A 25,076-nucleotide genomic window follows, 5' to 3' on the forward strand; every position below is an offset into this window, starting at 1 on the left:
GCGTCCAGAAAACCTCTGTTAGCTGGGAAGGCACGTGGCTGGCGTCTGCTCCAAAGTTCTGGTTTCAAAATGGCTTTCTCCCAGGACGTTCCTCTCTAGCAAGCTTGCACCTCTTCAAAACGTCACTCACAGCTACACTGAGTTCCATCTCTGAGTCAGCACGTTTATATGGCTCCACTGATCAAGGCCCACCCTCAATGGGTGGGGCCCATCAGTTATCATCCACAGTTGGGTGGGGCGCATCTCCATGCAAACAACCTAATTCAAACATTCCAACTTAATCCCCACTATTCTGTCTGCCCCACAAGATTGCATCAAAGAATATGGCTTTTTCTGGGGGACATAATACATTCAAACTGGCACATGAATTATCGAACCTGAGGGGATTGTATGTTCCTGAATTTGTAGCCAATTGGTCAGAAACATCGGATTTGTGATGGATATCAGAAATGAGGGAAGTCTTATGTCTTTAACCTGTAGGGTCTGACCAAACTCTGGGTAGTTGGAGTCATAACTGTATGGTAGTTCTTGATGGAAGTCATTACAGATGGTGTCAGAAGTTAATACAGTTAGTATATGAAATTATTGCAGAAGGGCAGTAAAGGACACAAAAGAGGTGTCCTTGTCATTCTGTGAGGGCACAACAAAGGAAATTAAATTCTAGCTGACAGTATCTGCGAGTCCCACTCATAGAGCTAAGCCAGTACTCAATGTTTCTGCCCTGGCTTTCTGTTCAGGTGCCTCAGTTGGGGTGAAAGATCAAGACCAGAGAGCATGACCCTTCCACTAGCTTATTTAGAGGCCTGGATACTCTGGACACACAGACTCCCCACTTTGGGCAGTATAATCCCTAAACAACCATCCACTTTGCAGGAGAGGAGCCGGGAAGCTGCAGTGCTGTCTGCAAATGGTTTCAATGGTTGCCTTGCAGGCCCCTCCCCACTGCCGACTGCAGATCACACACTTTGCCCTTCCAGGTGCCCCCCATGTCTGTGTGATGTTTCATGGGGGTCATGAAGACTTTTGCCACTTGGATATTTTCCCTTTCACTCCAGGAGGAGCTTGATGTTCTCCGCAAAGATTCATTCTCTTAGTGCTTTCTAGAAATCATTTTCACACAACTGTTTTAAGACATTATGTCACTTTGGAAGAGTTCCACATTAGCTGGGATCAGTGAATCCGGCTCCTTGCAGGAAGTTTGACTTGGACAGGATGAGTCTCAGGATGGAGAAGGCTTGCTGCTCAGTCTCCGTAGTGAGAAGCCGGAGCCAAACAGAGATGCTGAGTGAGAGGTGCCAAAACATGAATCTCAGCTCATGGAGAGGTATGGCCGGGAGGGGAGTCTTAGGGCACAAAAACCATACTTCCCCGCTTTGCTAGGCACTGGTCCTATCTCCACATTCCCATGTATTTTCCCTTTCAAAAGATAAAGAAGTAGTGGTTGTTTCCATTCCTTCTGCAGATTGCCAGAAGGGGAGCCTCTTTCCACTAAGGAAAGAGTATGGAGACCGTTGAAGAGATTCCCTCTTCAAGTGAAGTCATCTAGAACCCTTAGATGGTGCCCAGGGTTCCTTGGAAAATCATTCCACCCCCTTAGCATGGTGCCTTAGTTTCCTAGACTAGCCCCAATGGAGTGCCACAAACTGGGGGCTTAAAAAACAACAGAAATGTATTGTCTCACAGTTCTAGAGACTAGACGTCTAAAATCAAGGTGTCAACAGGGCCACGCTCCCTCTAAAGTCTGTAGGGAAGACTGTTCTGTGCCTCTCCCTCGCTTCTGGCAGGTGTTTGCTGGCAATCCTCGGCCTCCTCTGCCTTGGTATCACGTGGCCTTGTCCCCTCTGCCAGTCTGTGTCCAAATTTCCCCTTCCTGAAAGGATATAAGTTATACTGGTTAGGAATCACCCTATTCCAATATAGCCTCATTTTACCTTACCTCATTCCATCTGTAACCACTCTCTTTCCAAACAAGGTCACATTCTGAAGTACTGGGCATTAGAACCTCACCATATTTTTGGGGGGGAAGAGGGGATTGTTAGGTCGGAGTCATTCAGGAATCCACACAACGCAGCGAGTCAAAGTTTAAGTATAAAGTTTAAGATTTATTAGAGGAAGAAAGCAGGTGGGAGCCAGCGAAAAGAAAGAAGGAAAGATAATGGCTCCGGCTCTCCATCTGAGAGCAGCATTTTTTAATGAAAAAAGGAACCCGCGTTGGGAAGGGTGCCTTTCTGTGGTGTTCTGTGCCTCGACTGGGTAAGTGCTTATCTAGTTTTGGGCTGATTGGTTGCTAGAGTTCTGAGACAATATTCTTTTTTAGGAAAGCAGCTGTGTAATCTAACCAGGGAGAGCAGGCCTTTTTGGTTGTTCACCTTATGAACATATCTGACCTTACCTTACCTGCCTTCGAGGTGCCACTGTGGCTGGAACAGCCTTGAAAAGCCTTGAACAGCCTTCATTCTTTAGTTTATGGGGCATCTGTTTTCTGTGAGATAAGCTGCAGGGCCCCTGGGTCAGAAACTCCTTCTACATGTTAGTTGCTTCTTCTGGGATCTAACAGGGATCACAATTCAATTCCTTATACACAGGAAGTCAGAACCTTCACTGTGGGACTGGGCCTCCCTTCATGCCTTGACATTCTCCCCACTGCTCCCTCCCCTGCAGCCATCTCAGGATAGTTTCAGTTTCCCGAATGTGCCCATTCTCTGCTCTGGGAATGCCCTTCCTTCCCCTTCCTCTGGCTGGCCCTCTGAACACATTTCCTCTTGCCCCTCCCCCCATCCATAATGTCTTCACATCACTACTCTGGGCTCCCTGAGCCTGCAGTGCAGACTCTCCCACTCTTTCCCACGAGGCAATAAGCATTGCACTCTCATCTGCCTTCCCCTTAGATTGCACCTTCTGGGACTTCAAGGACTAGCTGTCATCTTTGCATTCCAGGGCTGGCATGGTGGGTGGCACCTACAGGGTGCTCAGAGGGCTGCCAGATATTTGAGATGGGCAGTCCAGGATTTTAGCTTTCTTTTTAAGGAAATGAACACAGGTACGTATGCATCTCTTTCTCATTTAGCATTGTTATTTTTATGGAGCAATATGACTTTCATGCACAAGCAGGGTGTTAAGGGTTGAGTGGTGTCTCACAAAAAGATATGCTGAAATCCTAAGCCCCAGTAACTGTGAATGTGAACTTATTTGGAAATAGGGTCATTGCAGGTAGAATAAGTTAAGTTAAAATGAGATCATTTTAACTTAATGTAGGATGGGTCCCCAATCTAATATGAGTGGTGTCCTTTTATGAAGAGGAGGAGAGACAGACCTAGGGAAGATAGAAAAGGAAGTGATGTAGTTGCAAGCCAAGGAACGCCAAGGATTGTTGACTGCTACATGAAGCCAGAAGAGGCAAGGAAAGATTTAGAGGGAGGTTGGCCCTGCTGACATCCTGATTTTGGACATCTAGGCTCCAGAATTGTGAGAGAACAAATTTCTTTTGTTTTAAACCAGCTAGTTTGTGTTACTTTGTTATGACCACCCTAGGAAACTAAGACACGGCATAAAAAATGAGCCATAATATAGGTTAGTTCAAAAACAAAATGTTTTGTTTGCATCTCCAAATCATTAAGGAATTCCTCAAATGCCTGGTGATTTTGGTTTTCTGCTCCTATTTAAAAGTAGATGCCAAAAAGCTCTAGTGTATGGGTGAGGTTATTAACCAGCAGGCCTCAGGGATCAGCTGGGCTGTTTTCCTGGAAGGTGCCCCCACCCCCCTATCAGAATTTGTTTTGCTTCCCCCGAAGCAGACCAGGGGCAAGGAGTCCAGTTGAAGTAATTTATTTGGGAGATAATCTCAGGACACATGGTAGTGAGGCAGGAAGTGAGATAGGGATGGAAGGAAGTCAGTAAAAGTTTGGCTATTGAAGCTTTATTTTGCAGGGATCTCCCAGTCAGTGTGGAAAAGTGAGGGAGCTGAGTTCTTTATCTGCCAACTCCCCATTCTGCCACTCACTGACTCCAAGGACATTAACTTGCTGGCATTTCTGGTGGGTCCCTCTGCACAGGCTCAGAGAAGCATTGTTGGGAAGAAAACTGCAAGGGGTTGGTGTTTGCAGTAAGCCATTTTCCGTGTGCAGAAGTAGGTGCTGAAGGCATCTGCTTCAGCATCTCTAGATCTTTCCAAGGCTGGTCAGATTCTCCTGAGATGAAAGCTCCGATGTCCTACATGGCGGCCAGGAGACCAGTGGCCAGCATAATGGGAACCAATAAGAGAAGGGGCTGGGGTCTCACAATTTAATGTTAGCTTTCTCTTGACCACCATGCTCTCAGTATGGAAACCTCAGCTGTGCTCCCAGGTCCCCATTGTTTCATGCTCTCTAGAACAGCGTTGCCCACTAGAAATGGAATGTGAGCCTTATAGGTCATTTAAAATTTTCTATCAGTCACATTTGAAAAACAAAAATGAACAGGAGACATTAACTTCAATAATATATTTTATTTAGCCCACTATATTTAAAAAGCCTTATCATTTCAACATGTAATCAGTATGAGAAATATTTTACATTCTTTTCAAAACCCAGTATGTATGTTACACTTACAGCACATCTCAGTTCAGAATAGCCACATTTCCAGCGCTCAAAAACCACATGTGCCTAGCAGCTACCATATTGTATGACAGAAGTGCAGAGAATAAACTTCCAATCATAGGCAAAGGATGGGAAGGGATAGATCCTCTGCTGGAAGGCACTGGAGAAGAGATCTGAGAGTCCAACCAACTTTCAACCACGTATCCTGTTTTCCCTGTTCATCCTTATTTTGGAGATACCTGGTGCCATCAGTTCCCGAGCATTTCTGGGGTTCTGTTGTGCAAAGTGGGTTGAGGACTTGCTTTCCCCCACTGCCAGCTTAGGGTTTAGCTTCACTCACTCTGTTCCATCAGTCACCACAGATCCATTAACTTTCCATCCCCCAATATTTTGTTGCTTTTCCCTGTACTCCTTGTCTCCTTGTCCTTTTGTGGTTATGCCTTTAAAAAACTCATTTACTCTATTTTAGTGGGGTTTTGGAGAGAACTGAAATACACGTGTGTTCAAGCCACCATCGTTAACCGATAATCAATAAATTTCCCATTTCATGAGAATGTGAGATTGCTGGCATTTTTAGCTTGGTCTACAAAATTTTATCAAGTGTCTGATATTTTGATTTAAGCCATCTGACAGCCCTATGTATGCAATAACTGATCCTAAGGCAATGAATGAGTGAATGAAGGGATATACAGGCCTCTCTCTCTAAGCCAGTTTGGCAGGTGAACTCACTGCCCTCCCCTCTATGTGGGATCTGACTCCCAGGGGTGTAAATCTCCCTGGCAATGTGGAACATGACTTGTGGGGATGAGCCTGGATCTGTCATCATGGGTTTGAGAAAGCCTTCCTGACCAAAAGGGGGAAGAGAAATGAAACAAAATAAGGTTTTAGTGGCTGAGAGATCTCAAATAGAGTTGAGTGGTCAATCTGGAGGTTATTCTTATGCATTATATAGATATCCCTTCTTAGTTTTTAGTGTATTGGAATAGCTAGAAGGAAATACCTGAAACTGTTGAACTGCAAACCAGTAACCTTTATTCTCTAAGATCATCTGTGTGACCATGTGATTGTGAAAACTGTGTGGCTCCCACTCCCTTTATACAGTGGGTGGACAGATGAGTAGAAAAATGAGGACAAAAAGTAAATTAATAATAGGGAGAGATGGGGGTATGGATGTTTTGGGTGGTTTTTTTTACTTTAACTTTTATTCCTATTCTTTTTTGTGTGTGGTAATGAAAATGTCCAAACATTGGTTGTGGTGATAAATGCACAACTATATAATGGTACTGTGAACAATCAATTGTAAACTGCGGATGATTGTATGGTGTGTGAATATATCACAATAAAACTGAATTTTAAAAAAAGAGATATACAGGAAAGTAACTCAGGCTTCAAATGTCATTCAATCCAGTTGAAACCAATGCCACACAGTGCCACCCTCCTGGCTCACACGTCAGGGAGCCGTCCCTCGCCCATCTCAGTTACCTGCCATGCACTTCCCACATACCACTGAGCTAACAAAACTCTCACATACACAACAGACTGCAAAAAGAATTACAGACTGGTAAAGTCACTCAGCAGTGAGCCAGATGGGAAGCGAGCTGTGAGTCAGCTTTTCCACCTCAGTTCAACCCCATTGCCCCACTGTCTATTAGAACTGACCACTTCCTTGCAATGTTCACAATGTCAGCTTTCTCGGGTGTGGAGTTTTCTTAAACTAACTCTGCTTCCCCCAACCTATCACTTCATTTCTTCTTTTGAAAGGTGCTTAATTTCTTTTCACATGTTGGTGTTTTGGGAATCTTTTTAAAATGAAGCCTAGGTCTTTTAGAACATAGAGCAATTTTAGAGTCTAGTCTCTTATCTGTGATCCAGATAGAGCTGGGCAGCTTCGGGCCTTTTTGAACTTGGCTTTGTACTTACTAATTCATTATTCTAGCATCCAAAAATAAATGAAAAGCAATTTATATATGTATTATAATATGAAATTTTAAATTTATTCCTTTTCATAACTGGAAGCCTTGGGAATCAAGAAATTTTCAGACTCAAAGAGATCCCATTAGCTGACTCCTTTTGTTGAAGAAGGGGTCATTTCCTAGTTCAATTAAAACTGAATGTATCTGGACAATAGATGGTAAAGTAAAGGGAAGCTGTAGAAGCTGCTACAGTGGCATCAGAACACAGAGGAAATTTCCACAGAAGAGACAAAGAGAAGTAAATTTGGAGGTGGAGATATCATTAAAGGAAGAATCTTGCTGTTAAAAAGTTTATAGTAAAATGATCCATAAATATGCCAAACTGAATTAAATTTGAAGTTTCTTCAAAGCATTTTCCATAACCTTAAGAGGTTTCAGTAAGATCCAGTACCTGTCCCCACCTCCTCACCCCAGGCATCCTATATTTTATTTTCCCATCAGCTCTGTGTATTGGGATCCCTTTTTATCTCATCAGTTTGTAAATCATGAACAAAATAGGTTTGCCCTTCTAAAAATTTGCATTATAGTAATATTTCCTGGAAAATAGTTTTCCTATTTAAAAAGTCATTTGCATAGGTTTCAAACCACTTCGAAATACTTTTTCTCATTTCCTCTACCTCTATATTATAAACGCAGAGACATGAGTCTTATCAGGCATTTTATTTACCTACCAACTTATTACCTTACTCTATTAGGCAAAGTACAGCAGGTGGAACAGCAAGCTTCACACAGCTGGTCAATGCAGGGCCACGACTTGACGTCAGGCTTCCTGATTTCTAGGATGATACCTTTTCTCTGAAGTCCTTTATTGTTTCAGCCCTCAGCTTTGTATCCAGAGACGTGTCTTAGTTTCCTGCTTGCTAAAACAAATAGCATACAATGGGTTGATTTAAACAGCAGGAATTTATTGGCTTATGGTTTTGAGGCTAGGAAAATTCCAAAATTGAGATGTCAACAAGGTGTGATGCTCTCTCCCAGAAGACTGTGACATTCTAGCTGGCTGTTGGCAATCCTGGGTCCTTGGCTTTTCTGTTATATGGCAGTGCACATGGCAGCATCTTCTCCTTTCTCTTCTGGGTTCCAGCTTCTGGTTGCTCCCCATGACTTCTCTTTCCATGACTAACTTCCTTTGCTTATAAGGACTTCAGCCATATTGGAGGAAGATCCCCTTCATTCAGTTTGAGCACAATTTAATAACAATTCAAAGATTCTATTTAAAATGGACTCACACCCACAGGACCAGGAGTTGGGACCTGAACATGCCTTTTGTGGGGGACACGATTCTATCCCCAACAGATAGTATCTTAGCTTTCCAGGGCTGCTATGACAAATACCACAGGCTAGTTGGCAAACTACAGGGATTTAATGTTTCATGGTTTTAGAGGCTTAGAGGTCCAAAATCAAGATGTTGGCAGGGCCATGCTTTCTCTGAAATCTGTAGCATTCTGGTGGTGGCTTGCTGGCAATGTGTAACTCAATTTTTGCCTCTCTCACATGGCTGTGTTGCCAACTGTCTCCTCCTACTGTGTCCAAATTTCCCCTCCTCATAGGACTCCAGTCATATTGAATTGAGGCCGAGTGTGACTCCATTTGGCCTCATCTTAGGATCTTCAAAGATCTTCTGTACAAGCATACCTCATAGGTATTGTAGGTTGGTTCCTTACCTCTGCAATAAAGCAAGTATCTCCATAAAGCAAGTCACACAAATTTTTGTACTGCCCAGTGCATATAAAAGTTATGTTTACACTATACTGTAGTCTATTAAGTATGCAATAATATTATGTCTAAGAAAATAACATGACACAGAGACAAAAGTGAGCATATGCTGATAGATTTACTTAATACAGGGTTGACACAAACCTTCAATTTGTAAAATAAACGAGATCTGTGAGCTGCAGTTAAGCAAAGCACAAAGAAACAAGGTATGCCTGTACAAATGAGTTCACACCCTCAGGGTCTGGAGTTAGGACTCAAGCATGTCTTTATGGCAGATGTAGGAGATGTGAATCAACCCATAACAGATAGTCTCCATAATAAACTCGGGCAGGAACACAGGACCTGAAGAGTTGACTCAGGGTTGTCACGATAGATTTAGAGCTGATAAGAAAGAAAATGTTTCTCTTCCTCTTTCTCCCCTTCTTCTTCTTCCCTTTCCTTCCAGAACGATTCAGTCCTAAAGCCATTCAGTGGGGCAGAGTGCACTGGGCACCCACCTTGGAGGGTGGTGGAGAGGTAGCTCATGGCAGTTTGTTCTAGCCTGAGGACGTCGAGGAGAATGAGGACATCCTGGCATGGGTGTCAGAGTCTAAGTAGCCAAGGAGAGCTTCCATGTACAAGGAATGGTCCTGTTGGATGTTGGAACCTATTGTTATTTTCAAGTCCTGACAGCCAGCCCTGTGGATGTGAACCCATGTAAATAGGATCTTTGAAGCCAAACTGACTCAGAGTTGGTCTTAATCTAATATGACTAGAGTCCTAATAAGGAGAGGAAATTTGGACCCAGTAGGCAGAGACAAGTGGGTAAAGAGATGGCCATGGATGGAGGTAAAGATTGAGCTATAGATTGCCAGCAAGCCACCACCAGAATGCCTCTGACTTCAAAGAAAGCCTGGTCCTGCTGGCACCTTGATTTTGAACCTCAAGCTCTAAAACTGTGAGACAATAAATTCTGTAGTTTAAGCTAACTAGTCTGTGGTATTTGTTACAGCAGCCCTGACAAACTAAGACAGAACCCAAACACTGCAAGGACAGCTTCCCCATGAGGAGACTCCTGGCCTTGGTATAGAATCCAGGCAATGCAAGGAGGGTTGTGTAGCAAAGAATCTAACCCTTCCCAAAGAGAGGTCTGACCTTTGCCCTCAGCTTTTGGCAGATGACCTCTAAGCCTTTAGAATGTTGTGCCTGATAAGAGTCTCCTTGTTTATCAGGGGACTTTGGGTCATGCAGAATCAGCTCGACCCCTGGGGGGACTGGAGACTGAGGTCAGTAATGTGGGCAAATCCGACACCAGGGCCCATTAAAAATCTGGATGCTAGGGTTCAGGTGAAGCTCGCTGGGTGCTGTATGCCATATGTATTATCACACACCATTGCCATGTGAATAGTGCTATCCATGGCTACATAAGAAGATGACAACTGGAAGCTCCATGCTTGGAACTCTCCCAGACTCTTCTCTATCTGTTTCTCCCTTGGCTGATTTTAGTCTGTATCCTTTATCTTTATCCTTTATCCATATTATTCAACGGAAAGATATGTTTTATTCCAAAAACAGACTAACAAATCTTAATTTACATGATTTCAAAACCAAGTTGATTGTAGTACAGATTGCTGTGGCCTTTTTCCCCCTCCTATTTTTCTTCTTTAAGACTCACTGTTGCATTTTGTTCTCATGCTCACAGTATCCAGTAAAAAGAGGTTCTGCAGCCATTCCACGTCTGACCATTCTGCAGCGGTGCCTTCTTAGTCTGTCACACGCATCAAATATATCTTTGACTTCTTTGTTACTCCAGAGTCTCTCATCAGCAGCACTTGCCCGAGGCCATAATCTTGGAGTGAGGTTAGTTGCAGCCACATATTCTCCCCAAAGACAAGCTTCTCCACCGATGATGAGTTTTTTCTGTTCTTCAGTACCAGGAAAATCAAGAGGTTCCACTATATAGTATTTTCTCCAATCTTGTCCATAACTAATCAAATCTAAGCGCCAAGGAGCAGCAAGGATTACAGGGAAGCCAGCTTGGGTGATGCACTGTTGTTTCACAGGATAATTCTCACTTCCCATAATTCAACTACTGTGCCTGGCTGAAGCTTCCTGCCATCATCAAAAACCCTTGCCAGACTATGGAGCACTTGTATGTGGTTGAAATAGCTGTGAGTATAACAGATTTCAGTGAATTCTGTGGGTCCTTGTAGCAAATTATCAAAATAAAGGTAGTCCTGGGTATGCCTAAACTTGCAATTCGTATCAGAAGTGAAGGTGTTCTTGTGGTCTGTGGTCCCTCTAACTTTGCAAAGGAATACACAGAAAGTAAAACGTAACATGGAGCATCAGAGCTCAAGCATGGAGAGGAGGGTGTCCCCATGGAAGGGCAGTCTAGCATAGGGTGTCAGAGCCTCAAAGGGGTGAGGAAGGCATTACCTTGGGGGGTACCTGACATGGGGAATCAGGCTGAGTGGGTTGAAGAGGATCCCGCCATTGGGATTTGGAGACAGAGTTGGATAAAGAGGACATTGGGGCAGGGAGGGTGCCTGGGCTGGAGAGTCATGCCCCATGGGGGCAAGGAGAGCAAATACATGGGGCACTAGCTTGTGGAGGGAATCAGAAGCACAGTGGGGAGCAGAGAGTGTCCATGGGGGAGGTGGTGACATGTCACAAACCATCAGAGTTTGAGCAGGGTGAGGATGGATATAATGTGTTGGTATTGGCAATTCAGAGCAAGGGCAGAGGAAGAGGGCATCCATAGTGGGTGTTCCAGTCGCTAATGCTGCCAGAATACAAAACTCCAGAGATGGACTGGCTTTTATCAAAAGGGGTTTATTTGGTTACACAGTTACAGTCTTAAGGCCATAAAGTGTCCAAGGTAACACATTAGCAATCGGGTACCTTCACTGGAGGATGGCCAATGCTGTCCAGAATACCTCTGTTAGCTGGGAAGGCACATGGCTGGCGTCTGCTCCAAAGTTCTGGTTTCAAAATGGCTTTCTCCCAGGACATTCCTCTCTAGGCTGCAGTTCCTCAAAAATGTCACTCTTAGTTGCACTTGGGGTATTTGTCCTCTCTCAGCTTCTCTGGAGCAAGAGTCTGCTTTCAGTGGCCCTCTTCAAACTGTCTCTCATCTGCAGCTCCTGTGCTTTCTTCAAAGTGTCCCTCTTGGCTGTAGCTCCTCTTCAAAATGTCACTCACAGCTGCACCGAGTTCCTTCTGTTTGTCAGCTCATTTATATGGACCCACTGATCAAGGCCCACCCTGAATGGGTGGGGCCACGCCTTCATGGGAATATCTCATCAGTTATCACCTACAGTTGGGTGGGGCACATTTCCATGCAAACAACCTAATCCAAACGTTCCAACTTAATCCCCACTAATATGTTTGCCCCATGAGATTGCATCAAAGAATATGGCTTTTCCTGGGGGACATAACACATTCAAACCAGCACAGTGGGGAGTGGGCAGTAGCTTCCACTGGAGATGGGTTACATACAGGGGAATTAAGAAAATAAGGATGTTTAAGATATAGAAGCCAGATTTCCTACTGTTGGAGTTGGGAGTTACAAATATGGAAAAGGAGAAAACTAAAATAAATTCTGTGGTGTTGGGTAGGAATTGGATGTATTGGGGGTGTCTTTATTTCCTAAGGCTACTGTAACAAAGTACCACAAACTGCATGGCTTAAAACAACAAAAATGTATTGTCTCATAGTTCCAGAGACTGAAAGTCATAAGTCTGTAGGGGAGAATTCTTCCTTGACCCTTCCGAAAGCTGCTGGAGGCTTGCTGGCAATGCTCGGCTTCAGTCTCTACCTCATCATCACATAGCTTTCTCCCTTTTGTCTGTTGATGCCCAAATTTCCTCTTCTTATAAGGACACTAGTCACCATGGATTAAAGGCCCACCCTACTGCAGTATAACCAGATATTAACTTGCCTAATTCCCTCTGTTATGATCCTATTTCCAAATAAGATCCTGTTCCGAGGTACTGGGGATTAGACTTCAACATATCTTTCTGGGAGACACAATTTAATCCATAACATGGGTGAGTTCATGATTTTCAACATATATAGATATAAAAATAAATATAGATGAAAATGTGTGTGTATGTATCTATTCTCTTTGTATGTAAATGATACATACATATACCACCACCACCACCCCACCCCACCCACAGATTGGTCTACTAAGAGGGCCTCTAGGAGTAATAAACACAAATAGCCCAGATTTCACCTTTGATTTCATGCTCCACTTAAAGGAACCAGGGCTTCTTGGAGAAATGGCTGATTACAGGGCTGAGGTAAGGAATCTTGTGCCAGAAAGCAAGGAAGTGCTCAAGGAATAATAGGGACATATCACAAGGACACAGAAGCCAGCAAAAACATCAAAATAGATAATCATTTTAATAAATTATAACTCCTTGAATAAAATAGGAAACCATGAGTTATTGAAAGTTTAATGAGAAATAGGATATTTACAAAGAACTGCCTCACACAAAATATATATTAATTTCAACAGAGAAAAGGGTAACTTTGCAGTGGAGAAGTTCGGCAGACACCACCTTAATCAAGTGCTCAAAGTGAACATCGTGAGAACTGGGAAAATTGAAGTGTGTGCTACTTCATAAGGTGCAATGAGAAGAATAAAGCATCACTTGAAAAATTACTGCCAAAGATGCATAAACCAAATCTTTCATGAGACAAATCCAAATTGATGGACTTCTACATAATAACTGGCCTGTAATCTGCAAGAGAATTAAGGTCAGGAAAGTCAAGAAAGGGCTGAGGAGCTAACTGCTCCAGGCTGTAGACTAAAGAGATTGACAACTAACTACAACTAGTGATCCTGAAGTGAATCCTTTTGCTGTAATGGACTCATTAGACAATTGATGAAACCTGAATGGGGTCTGAAGATTAGACATAGCAGTGTAATGATGTTAATTTGCAGATTTTAACATTGTGCTTGGTAGAAGAATGTCCTTGTTTTGGGGAAATACCCACTAAAGTAACCATAGGAAGTAGTGCACATTAGTTCTAACTTTCTAACAAATGGTTCAAGGGGAAAGACGTATTTATATTGTCCTCAAGAGCTTCTTTAAGTTTGAGATTGTTCAAAATAAAATTTATTTAAAAAGAAATAAAATTAGTTGTCAGGAAGAAAAAGAATAAGAGGAGGAGGAGGAGAAGAGGAAGAGGAAGAAACAGAAGACAGAAGAGGAGGAAAAGAAGGAGGAAGAGAAGAAGAGGGAGGGAGAGGAGGCGAAGAAGAGAAAAGGAAAGGAAAAAATTCATATTGCATCAAAAGATGCAAGGCTATAGTGGCAGGAAAATGTTAGTGGTAAGATCACACATGGATCTCTTTCCTGGCAAACAGAATGTCCTTTGCAGTAAATTACTCCCTCAGGTGGAGAATGAATTAAAGTCACACTCGTTCCAAACAAGGCAACCAAAAAGCTTTTCTTATTCCATAACCACAGATAAGCCCTAGAAAAAAGAATATGCAAAAATAAATTCCAGGAAAAGGAATAGGTCATACTTCTCATTCGATTGCTATTGATGTTTCCTTCTTTCTTTTTTTTCATAAATACCACCTCTTAATTGATAAAGTTAGTCCCCTCCTTCCATGTAAAGAAAAATGCCATTCCGATGAAAAGCTTTAAACTAGGAAAAGGTTTCCTCAATCACAGTTTTAGAAAACAGAGGAAAATAAAATAAAATTGCACCACACTGACACAATGACTATTATGAACTTTGTGTGTTCTCTGTAAGTCTTTTTTCTGTGCCTTCTTTTGAATGGCTGTAACTCTAGCATGTAATTGGACTCGAGCCATATGTTTTCTGAATGTAGCATAGTGGATAAGCACATGCTGTGAAGTCAGACTGACCAAGTTCCATGTCCAACCTCTGCTACTCTATGTGGCCTCGAGTTATTTCCTAAACTGCTTTAATCCTCAGTTTCCTTCTGTATCAAATAGGGACAATATAGCCTCTTATCTTTGGGTTTATGAGAGAATTAAATGAGGTAATAAATGTAAAGCACGCAGCACAGTGCATGGCACATTTTAAGTATTGAGCAAATGCTTATTAATGTGTCAGATTTTTTTTCCATGTTTCTGATTCATCACCATGATTACAATTATTATTGGCTGCTTCTAAAGAGATGCTTAAGGAAAGGTTTGGCACACTTCTTTTTCAGTGGTTGGTATTGCAGAATCTGCTAGCTGTTCAAAATTGATTTCCTTCTCTTCCCAAGCATGCAGCTAGATGACATTTCCTGGCTGCCCTTGCAAGTAGATGTGGCCATGTAACTGACTTCTAACAATGGGATGTGAGTAGAAGCAACGTACACCTCTTCCCATGAACAGCCCTCTATGTCCTTTCCCCTTTGGGCTTAACAAGATCACAATACTCCCACCCTCCACCCCCCACCACCACCTGGCCAGTGTGGCTTTACAAACAATATGCTGCAAATGGCAAAGTAAAGACTAAATTCTGCAGGACTTCTGACAGGCAGAAACCCCACCTGGCAATATTAATGAATGAGAAATTAACTTGTATTGTCTTTGAGTCATTATCTGTTTTGTTTATCTTGGTTACAACAACTAGCATTAATCTAATGCATTTTGCTTAGGCAATGTAGTAGGTTAAATAGCGTACTTCCAAAATTCATATCCACTTGGAACCTCAGAATATGGTCTTACTTGGAAATAGGGTCTTTGTGGATCTGCATAAGAAGAGAAGGAGGCACAGAAGCACATCCAGAGGAGGCCATGGGAAAACAGAGGCAGAGAATGGAGTGTGGGAGAATGTTCCCACAAGCAAAGGAATGTCAGGAGCCATCTGAAGCTGGAAGAAGCCAAAGAAGTCCCTCCCTTAGGGTGTTTGGAGGGAGTATGGCCCCGATGACACTTTGATTTTGGACTTCCGGCCTCCAGAACTGTGACAGAATAAATTTCTACTGTTTTAAGCCACCCTTGTTTTAAGATTATAGTGTAACCTTAAACTTTAAATTTGTTTTAAATTTATAGTGTAACTGAGAGTTAAGAGTTAACAAATGATTACAGTTACTGAGTCATTATATAGATGCTTTTTACTTTCTAATATGTTGTAGACTAGCCAGAAGTAAATAACCTGAAACTATTGAACTCACTGAACTCAAACCCAGATGCCTTGATGATTGATGATGATGCTTTGTTGTGTAAATATGTCTCTGCCTTGTACTTGTAAAGCCTCTGGATAACTCGTGACTGGCCCCGTTTGAATCCCCTTGTCTTATTTTACAATGTTGAAGTCTTGTGATCACGTAGACAGTTCCTTAATGTTTATTAATGAAGGAACTTCAGTCAGCCCAGAACTAATCCACCCCAATTCCTAGGCTATCTTACTAGACAAAGCTAGTTCTAGTCAGGCTTGGTCTGCCTGATATGCACAGTAGCTTAAACCTTAATCTATAGGTGACCTTTACCTCATTATAATACTAAAAATCACACCCATCATCATGGTAAGGCTGCTATTTTCTTACATGTGACTAAGCCTGTAATCAATCTGCACAATGTTCAACAATTAGACTGTCTCTAACTTCATCTCAAGCCATTATACTCGCCATCCTAAACCTGCCTGTCTTTGAATACTACAAAACTCTGGAGTTACTGCAGTCCCAGGAGATGGATCCGAGGCCCATAAGCCTCCTGTTCTCCTTGCTTTGTGCTTTGCAATAAAGCTCTTCCTCCCTTCAAAACCCCAGTGTCAATGGATTGGTCACTGTGCACATCGGGTAGAGTACCCATGCTTTGACTGGTATCAGTAGTAAATTGTAGGCCAGTCCTAGGAAATTAAGACAGACATGGTCCCCAAAGAAGACATAAAGGAACTCAAAAACCTCTTGAGTACCTCTTCTAAATTCTGTGAAAAGAAACAAGAAAAAAACAGCAATGCTTGTGACCATTCCAGAAACTATCCATTCTTTCCTAAGCAGGTTTCTGAAATGCTTTATTCATACCATTAAGGAGTATTAAATGATGTTTAACATCCTTTGTGTGAATTTCAATAGATGAAGTGGTGAATTGGTGGTTGTCTTAGTTTAACAGTCTGCTATGTCAAATACCACACAATGCATTGGCTTAAAAAATGGGAACTTATTAGCTAACAGTTTTGAGGCTAGGCAAAGTCCAAAATTGAATTATCAGCAAAGCAGTACCTTCTTCCCAAAGTCTGTAACATTCTGGTGCCGGCTGCCTGCAATACTTGAGGTGCTATTCTAGTTTGCTAATGTTGCCAGAATGCAAAACACCAGAAGCGGATTGGCTTTTATAAAGGGGGTTTATTTGGTCACAAAGTTACAGTCTTAAGGCCATAAAGTGTCCAAGGTAAGGCATCCAGAAAATCTCGTAAGCTCAGAAGGCACATGGCTGGCGTCTGCTAGCTCCCAGGCTCCCAGGTTGTGTTTCAAAATGTTGTTCTCCCAGGACGTTTCTCTCAAGGCATCTGGAGGTATATTCTTAGTTTCTCCCAGGCAAACTCTGGAGTAGCAGAAGTCTACTTTCAATGGCCATCTTCAAAATATCTCTCTTGGCTTCTCTCCAAAATGTCACTTTCAGCTGCTCTGCTCCTTCTGTCTGTGAACTTCTTTATACAACTCCAGCGATCCAATTAACACCCACCCTCAATGAGCAGGGTAACACCTCCATGGAAATTATCCAATCAGTTTCACTCACAGTTGACTGAGTCACATTGCCATGGAAACACTCAGTCAAAGAATCCCAATCTAATCAACACTAATACATATGCCCCCGCTCCCCAAGATTGCATTGAAGAACATGGAGTTTTGGGGGACATAATACATCCAAACCAGCACAGATGACTTGGCTTTTATCTCTGCTTCCCGTTCCCACATTGCAATGTCCTCTTCTTTCTCTTCCAGGTTCCACTGACTTCTGGCTCCCCTCTGTGGCTTTCCCTCTCTATGCAGGAATTTCTTATGCTTAAAAAGGACTTCAGTAAACTGTATTAAGACCAACTTCATTCAGTTTTGTCACACATTAACTAAAATAACATCTTCAGGAACTCCTATTTACAATGGGTTCACACCCACAAGAATGTGGATCAAGACCAAGAACGTGTCTAAATTGGGGTACACAATTCAATCTACCAAAGCTGGGTCATAGAACAAGTTCAAATCCTAACTCTGTCATTTATTTGGAGTTTTAGTTTCTATGACCTATCTACCTCACAGGACTATTGTGAAGACACAATGACATAATGTACATAAAACACATAACAAAAAAATCTCATCTGAAGTATGGGATTTATAAATTGTTCTTCTAGATTACTCCCCCTAAAGTGGCATTTTCCAAAATTTATTCTGTGAAACAACAGTTCCAAGATGTACCACAAAGTGACTGGGTTAAAACAACAGAAATTTTTCTCTCTACAGTTCTGGAGTTCAGAAGCCTAAATAAAGGTGACAGCAGGGCCAAGGCTTCTCTGAAGTCTCTAGGGTTCTGGCCATGGCTTATGGCAATCCATGGAGTTATTTGGCTTGTGGCATCACTCAATCCCAGCTGGTACTTTTCCACTGAATTCCAGCAGAGAGATCCAAATGCTTACTTAATATCCCCATCAGGACACCTAACAGAAATCTCGTATTTTACATACTCAAAACATAACTCTTGATTTTCTACCCCAAACTGTTTCTCCTGCAGTCTTCTTCATCTAATAAATAGAATTTCACTCTTTCAGTTTCTTAAAATGATAACCTTAATGTTTTCCTTGGGGCCTCTCTTTCTCATTCACCAAACTCAGTCCTTTGGTAAATGCTCTTCATTCTATCTAACCACCTATTACCCTATTCTCCATTATCACCTTGGTCCAAACACCTTCATCTTTCACGTTGATTACTGTAATAGCTTCTTAACTGGACCCCCTTCTTCCACCCTGATCATTTAGAGTCTATACTCCAAAAACCATCTAGAGTGGTCCTTTCAAATTATAATTCAGAGTGCAGAGAATTAATTTCTTCCTCTCATTCAGCTGCAAATGTCAGATTGACATTCCACATTAAGGTCACAAAGTACTTCGTCAAACTTCTGTTGAAATATAAAGAATGTATTCCTTTGGTGATGATCATTAACTGTGAAGTATGTGGAACCTCATTGTTTCTTGTGTATTCCTTCAAAAATCTGATGCAATCATTGATGAAAAAAGAAATCCAGAACTTTAGGAAGCCATAGATTCAAATGAGCAGCAAAAACATATAACAAACAACCTATATCCACATAAGAGAAAATATATGCAAATCATGTATCTGATAAGAGAGTTGTATCCACCATATATATAAAGAACTCCTACAACTCAATGATAAAAAGACAAATAACCCAATTTTTACATGGGCATAGCATTTGGATAGACATTTCTCCAAAGATGATATACAAATAGCCAAAAAGACACACTTCACTCCCACTAGAATGGCTAAAAGCAGACAATAATAAGTGTTGTCAAGGATGCAGAGAAATTGAAACCCTCATACATTAATGGTGGGATTGTAAAATGGTGCAGCCACCCTGGAAAACAGTCTGGCAGTTTCTCAAAAAGTTAACCATAGAATTGCCATAAGACCCAGCAATTCTTCTCATAGGAGTATACCCAAGAGCATGGAAAGCATATGTTCCAGCAAAAACTCGTTCATGAATATTCATGGAAACATTATTCAAGATAGAAAAAGGTGAAAACAATTGAAATGTCCATCAGCTGATGAACGGATAAAAAAAAATGTGATGTATCCACACACAGAATATTATTTGGCCATCAGAAAAAAAAAAGCATGAATTACTGTGCTACAAAATAGATGAACTTTGAAAACATTATGCTAAGTAAAAGAAGCCAGACACAAAAGACCACATATGTGTGATTCCAATTACATGAAATGTTCAGAATAGGCAAATCTATAGAAACAGAAAGTAGATCACTGGTTGCCATGCGCTGGAAAGAGCAGGGATGGAAATGAGAACAGAGTTTCTTCTAGGGGAGGTAAAATATTCTAAAATTAGGTAGTGGTGATGATTGCACCACTGTGTAAATACACTAAGCTCCACTGAATTGTACCTTTTAAGAGGATAGATTTTATTGTATGTATTACGTCAATAAAGCTGTTAGAAAAAACCAACAACAGATGGCATTCAAGACTACAAAAGTTCAAAAGCCTGGACAGGGCAGTTGAAGAGGAGGGAGCGGACGGGGCGGCGTGCACTCTGCACCTTGGGAACATTATTGCAGGAGGTATGGCTGTTTTGGGAAGTCCAGATGTTCTGGTGAAATTGGCCCTTGATGCCTTTGGTTATTTGTATATTCCAAACTACTTCTAAGACTATTGCCCAGAAGAAAAGATATTTGGTTTCCACAAGCCAAAAGATGTTCCGAAGTATAGAGGGCTACTGTATTTGCAGGCTAAGTCCTCCAGTTCTTGATTCCCTGAGAATGAATGCAATGAAAAGGACTTCCAGAACTGTTTTGGGTTGCATGAGATTCATTCAAGAGACATCTGTAATGCCTGTGTCCTGCTTGTGAAAAGATGGAAGAAGCTGCCAGCAGGATCCAAAAAAAAAAAAAAAAAAATTCGAAATCAGGCAGTAGATGCAAGGGCAGGACCCAGTCTAGAGATTACATTGAAACCAAAGGAAGTGAAAACGCTGGAGGCAGAATAAAAAGCAACCAGAACAGTTAACTGCAGAAAGAATTTAAATGTCACAGTTCTGATGCTCACAGAGCACCTAAAGTGCCCCCCACCCAGCCCAGTCTCCTTGTTACCCTGACCAGTCAGAGGATGGCTCAGCTGCAGGGATGGCTTCTGGCTCTAACAGAACCCCAGTCATTTCCTTTTTAGACCTCACATTCTGGCAAAGGCAGAAAATATGTTGTGGGATTATCTATAAAGGCCGTTTGGAGGAAGTCCTCACTGACACACATCTAGTCAAGCCTTGCTGCAGCCGTAAGAAAGCAGCTGCTGAGAAGTTGGAGGAGCAGAGGCCAGAGTCTCTGCCCATCTCCACCCAGGAGTGGGGACTGAGGTTTACTTAGAAGGGGAACAACAAAAAATTAATTTTGGAAAGACAGCAAAGCAGCAAAGTGACCCTCCTGTTTTTAACTTGGTTACTTGCTATTCTGCCAAAAGACAATTTCTAGAATGGTTTTGAATGGGTTATTTTCCCTCCAAGTTCCACAAACTCTGAAGCCAGTGTCTAGCTTACTAAAAGAAAAAGAGATGTGTATATAATATTTAAGATGCTGAGTATTTCATAGGAACACTGAAGGCTGCTGTAAAATGCTCTTTAAGTCTTTTTTTAAATCCCCCTCTCATGAATGAAATTAGGAGAATTTGAGGGGGACATTGGGATTTGCTGTATGATAAACCATATGTAGTTTTAGTCTTTTCTATTTTGAGAAGCAGTGGTTGGGGCGTTTTTTAAGTTGGCTGGCTATACTTATTTTCCCTCACGAGAGTAAATTTGTCATAATTCAATACTATGGACTTGCCCCTAGAGCTTTTATTAATAATTTTGAAATGTTAAGGTCTTACCAAAGTTCTGATGATTCAAACCCATACTACTGAAATGTCAAGCTGGACAGACTAGGGTTTCTGGTGAGAATGCCATGACAGAGAAAGAAATTACTAAATATGTAGAAAGGTAAGGTGACTGTATTTGTTGCATCCTGTGTCACCTCCCTCCATATTAATATTTGATAAAGATTTTAATTTATATGAAACTTCTAAAGCAGAATCAAAGCTCCTCTTGGGGAAATGGCAAAGCCTCAAGATAAGGGATCCAAATGAATAGTACCAAACATTACCACGTGGTAGAGAACACACACTACTAAAAGCATCTGAAAAAATAAACTGTCAAGTCTTCAAGACGGCACAAATAAATGTTTATGCTTCTTGGGGCACATTTCTTAGCGGGCTTGCCAAGTGTGTATATAATTGACTTTTGTTTGAGCTATGTGATTGGGGACTTCACTGAAAGTCAGCACAATTCAGTTTTAGCTCTGGATTACTTCAGTTGATGTTTGTGAAGGTGTTTTCTGTGTAGAGTGGGTGTTTGACTTGTTTTAACCTATTAGGGTTTTTTTTTTTCTTTTCTTTTCACTATACTTAAAATTCTGTGAGAGGAAATGAGGTGTGTGTTAATGCTGAGTGGGTTGGTTTTTGGTTTGGCTTCTTTCAGTCGGGCTTGACATGTTGGGTAATAAATAAATTCATGGAGCTCTTGAATTCTAAAAGCTCTATTAAAAGCTTCTCACTTTAATCCAGACCAAACTACTCTCATTGCCTCATTTCTAAAATTTCAGGGAAAAAAGCATCACCAGTTCAGACTTTTCATGAGGGGTGGAACATTTTTGCCTACCTTGTGATAATAACATGACTCAGTGCTTATTTTTTAAATTGGATTTAAAAAATTGGACAGTATAAATAACAATAAGGAGTGAGCCACTTTTTATAGGTAGCCTATAGTTTTATAGTTCTTAATCTAAACTCAAGATCCTATATTTCTTCCTTTTGGAAAAACCTACATGCTACATGCCACCAAATGCACAGACTACACAGAGAGTTGGATCAGCTTTCCCACAGCCTTTGAGGTATTGCAAGTGTCCCAGCCATTGGGAGATTTCAAATGGAGTAGAGAGGTCACTCTGGAGGGTATTCTTATGTGCTATATAGATAATTACCTTTTAGTCTTCGGTGTGTTGGAGTGGCTAGAGGAAAATACCTGGAGCTGTCAAACTGCAACCCAGTGACCTTGATTCTTGAAGACAATTGCATAACTATGTAGCTTCCACAGTGTGACTGTGTGACTGTGAAAACCTTGTGGTTCACACTCCCTTTATCCAGCGTATGGACAGATGAGTGGAAAAATGGGGACAAAATCTAGATGAAGAATAGGGTGGGATGGAGGGAATGGAAAGAGTTAGGGGTTCTTTTTTGCTTTTATTTTTATTTTGAAGTAAGGAAAATGTTCAAAAATTGATTCTGGTGATGAACACACAACTGTATGATGGTACTGTGAATTACTGATTGTACACTGTGGATGACTGTAGGTGTGTGAATGTATCTCAATTAACCTGTATAAAAAAAGTAAATGAACAATGGGAGGAGGAAGGGAATGGGATGTTTTGGATGTTCTTTTTTATTTTAATTTTTATTTTATTTTTTGGAGTAATGAAAATGTTCAAAGTTTATGGTGATGAAAGCACAACTATATAATGATACTGTGAAACACTGTTTATACACTTTAAATGATTGTATGTTATGTGATTATATCTCAATAAAATTGCAAAAAAAAAAAAAAAAAAAAAGTCCCAGCCCTTATCATTGTCCTCCTGAGTTATATTTGAAACGGTTTGGTTTTCTGTTGTTGTTGTTATTATTTTATATTTTGGCTGCATTATTGGTGGTAGAATATACTATAATTTGGATCCCAGCTACTTCTGTATTTATTTTTCACTAGACCTCAATCACAGTCGTCTTTTTCCCCCTTCCACCTTTCTTTACCTGTTGGATGTACTGTATGTAGTCATGCACTTTGTATTAATATATTAGAAATCAACAAATCTGTATTGTACTTTTTATACTGTTGGATACTTCTAATCAAAACTTTTACAAGGGTGTTGAATAAATTTAGGCTTACAGAAAATGAAAGAAGCTTTTTTGTGGCTTTGTTGAAAGATAAAAAAAAAAGTTCAAAAGGTGATCAAATAACAAATTGTCACTCCTTTCTTTTCAGAGTACTCTGAAACTAGAGAAAACATTTCTGCACAAACTGCATTGTTGAAATCAGTGTGCAAAAAAATGCTTCAGTTCCACTTCACACCTACTGGCATGGACATAATTTAAAAAGACATTAACAAGGGTGTGGAGAAATGGGAACTCTCATTCACCACCCATGGGACAGTACAATGGAGCAGCCACTTTAGAAAACAGCTTGACAGTTCTTCAGAAAGTTAAACATAGAGTTATCATATGACCCAGCAATTCTACTCCCAACAATATACCCCAGAGAGCTGAAAACATAGGTCTACACACAAACTTGTACATGAATGTTCATAGCAGCTTTATCCAAAATAGCCAAAAAGCAAATATTTTCAGAAACACTGAACTGTGCATTTTAAAAGGATGAATGTGATTTTCATTTCAGAAAACTATTATTAAAAAATAAAATAGGTCTGTTTCTCAGGTTTTGGAAACTTGATGAGGAATACTTTATTTTGCCTTGATGGTGATACAGCAATATACTCATAGACAAAAATCAAGTTTTAATGTTTACTTTTTTCTTGTAAGGTTAAATTTTGTACATTGAAATTTTTTGTTTTAATATCCATGTATTCTCTTACGATGCCTCATTCTTTTCCTTGAAATTCATAATGCTTTGTAAATTAGACTCTCTTTTATAATAAATTACCATTTATTTGTGCAAAGTTTGCTCAGGTGACAGGTTTCCCAACAGGAAACAAGTTTCTCCCTCAGGCCCTTTGCATTAGCTATTTCCTCATTGTGGAAAGTACTTTTCCAATGTACTTTTACCTACTGGTATAACTGTCAGTCTCTGCTTAGATATGTCAGAGAGGGTCTCTAACCTCTAATACATCTGTCTCTCCATTGACCTTGGACAACCTGACATAATATATGTTCTAGTTTGCTAATGTTGCCTTTTCGCAAAACACCAGAAATGGATTTGCTTTTTAAAGGGGTTTATTTGGTTACAAAGTTACAGTCTTAAGGCCATAAAATGTCCAAGGTAAGTCATAAACAATCAGGTACCTTCACTGGAGGATGGCCAATGGTGTCTGGAAAACCTCTGTTAGCTGGGAAGGCAGGTGGCTGGCATCTGCTCCAGAGTTCTGGTTTCAAAATGACTTTCTCCTGGGACGTTTCTCTCCAGGCTGCAGTTCCTCAAAAATGTCACTCTTGGTTGCACTTGGGGTATTTGTCCTCTCTTAGCTTCTCCAGGGCAAGAGTCTGCTTTCAACAGCCATCTTCAAACTCTCTCTCATCTGTAGCTCCTGTGCTTTCTTCAAAGTGTCCCTCTAGGCTGTAGCAGCTTGCTCCTTCTGTCTGATCTTACGTAGTCCTCCAGTAATTTAATTCAGACCCACCCTGAATGGGTGGGGCCAACACCTCCATGGAAATTATCCAGAGTCATCACCCACAGTTGGGTGGGGCACATCTCCATGGAAACACTCAAAGAATTACAATCTAATCAACACTGATAATGTCTGCCCACACAAGATTACATCAAAGATAATGGCATTTGGGGGGACATAATACATTCAAACTGTCAAAATATGTATTTATTTGTTTATTTGTTTTTTTAATCTGTTTTTCTCCCTGTTGCATGTAGGAACAATGAGGGTAGGGCTTTTATGTTTTGCTCACTGCTGTAACACCAATATCTGTCAGGCACCCAATAAGCATATGTTGAATGAATGATGAAGGAATTATTTTTAAAACAGAGAGAAAAAAATATAATTAGATAAAATCATAAGGGAAAATATAAAGGACTTAATGGAGGGAATCAGAGAGCCTAATAGAATTCTAGAAAAAAGAATAGGTAGAAAATGTATAATAATTAAACAAACCATAGAAAAATTTTCCTGAGCAGAACACTTGACTCTGAAGATGAGGTGGGGGTGAGGGGGTCTCACCATGTTCTAGGCACTACTGTTGAGAAAAGACACACATTTAGCCACATTCCCATAAAATTTTTGATCTCTAAGGGTCAGGAGAAGATCTTACAAGTGTCCAGAAAGAATTAACTAGTTATCTACAATAGGAAAACAA

General features: G+C 40.9%; 1 pseudogene; it reads left to right on the forward strand.

The window, feature by feature from the left end:
• The first annotated feature begins 1,224 nt into the window (after positions 1–1,224).
• Positions 1,225–20,320, forward strand: LOC119545164 (annotated as a pseudogene).
• The last annotated feature ends 4,756 nt before the right edge of the window (positions 20,321–25,076 follow it).

The sequence above is a fragment of the Choloepus didactylus genome, chromosome 10 (genome assembly GCF_015220235.1).
Source record: "Choloepus didactylus isolate mChoDid1 chromosome 10, mChoDid1.pri, whole genome shotgun sequence".
Lineage (NCBI taxonomy): Eukaryota > Metazoa > Chordata > Mammalia > Pilosa > Megalonychidae > Choloepus > Choloepus didactylus.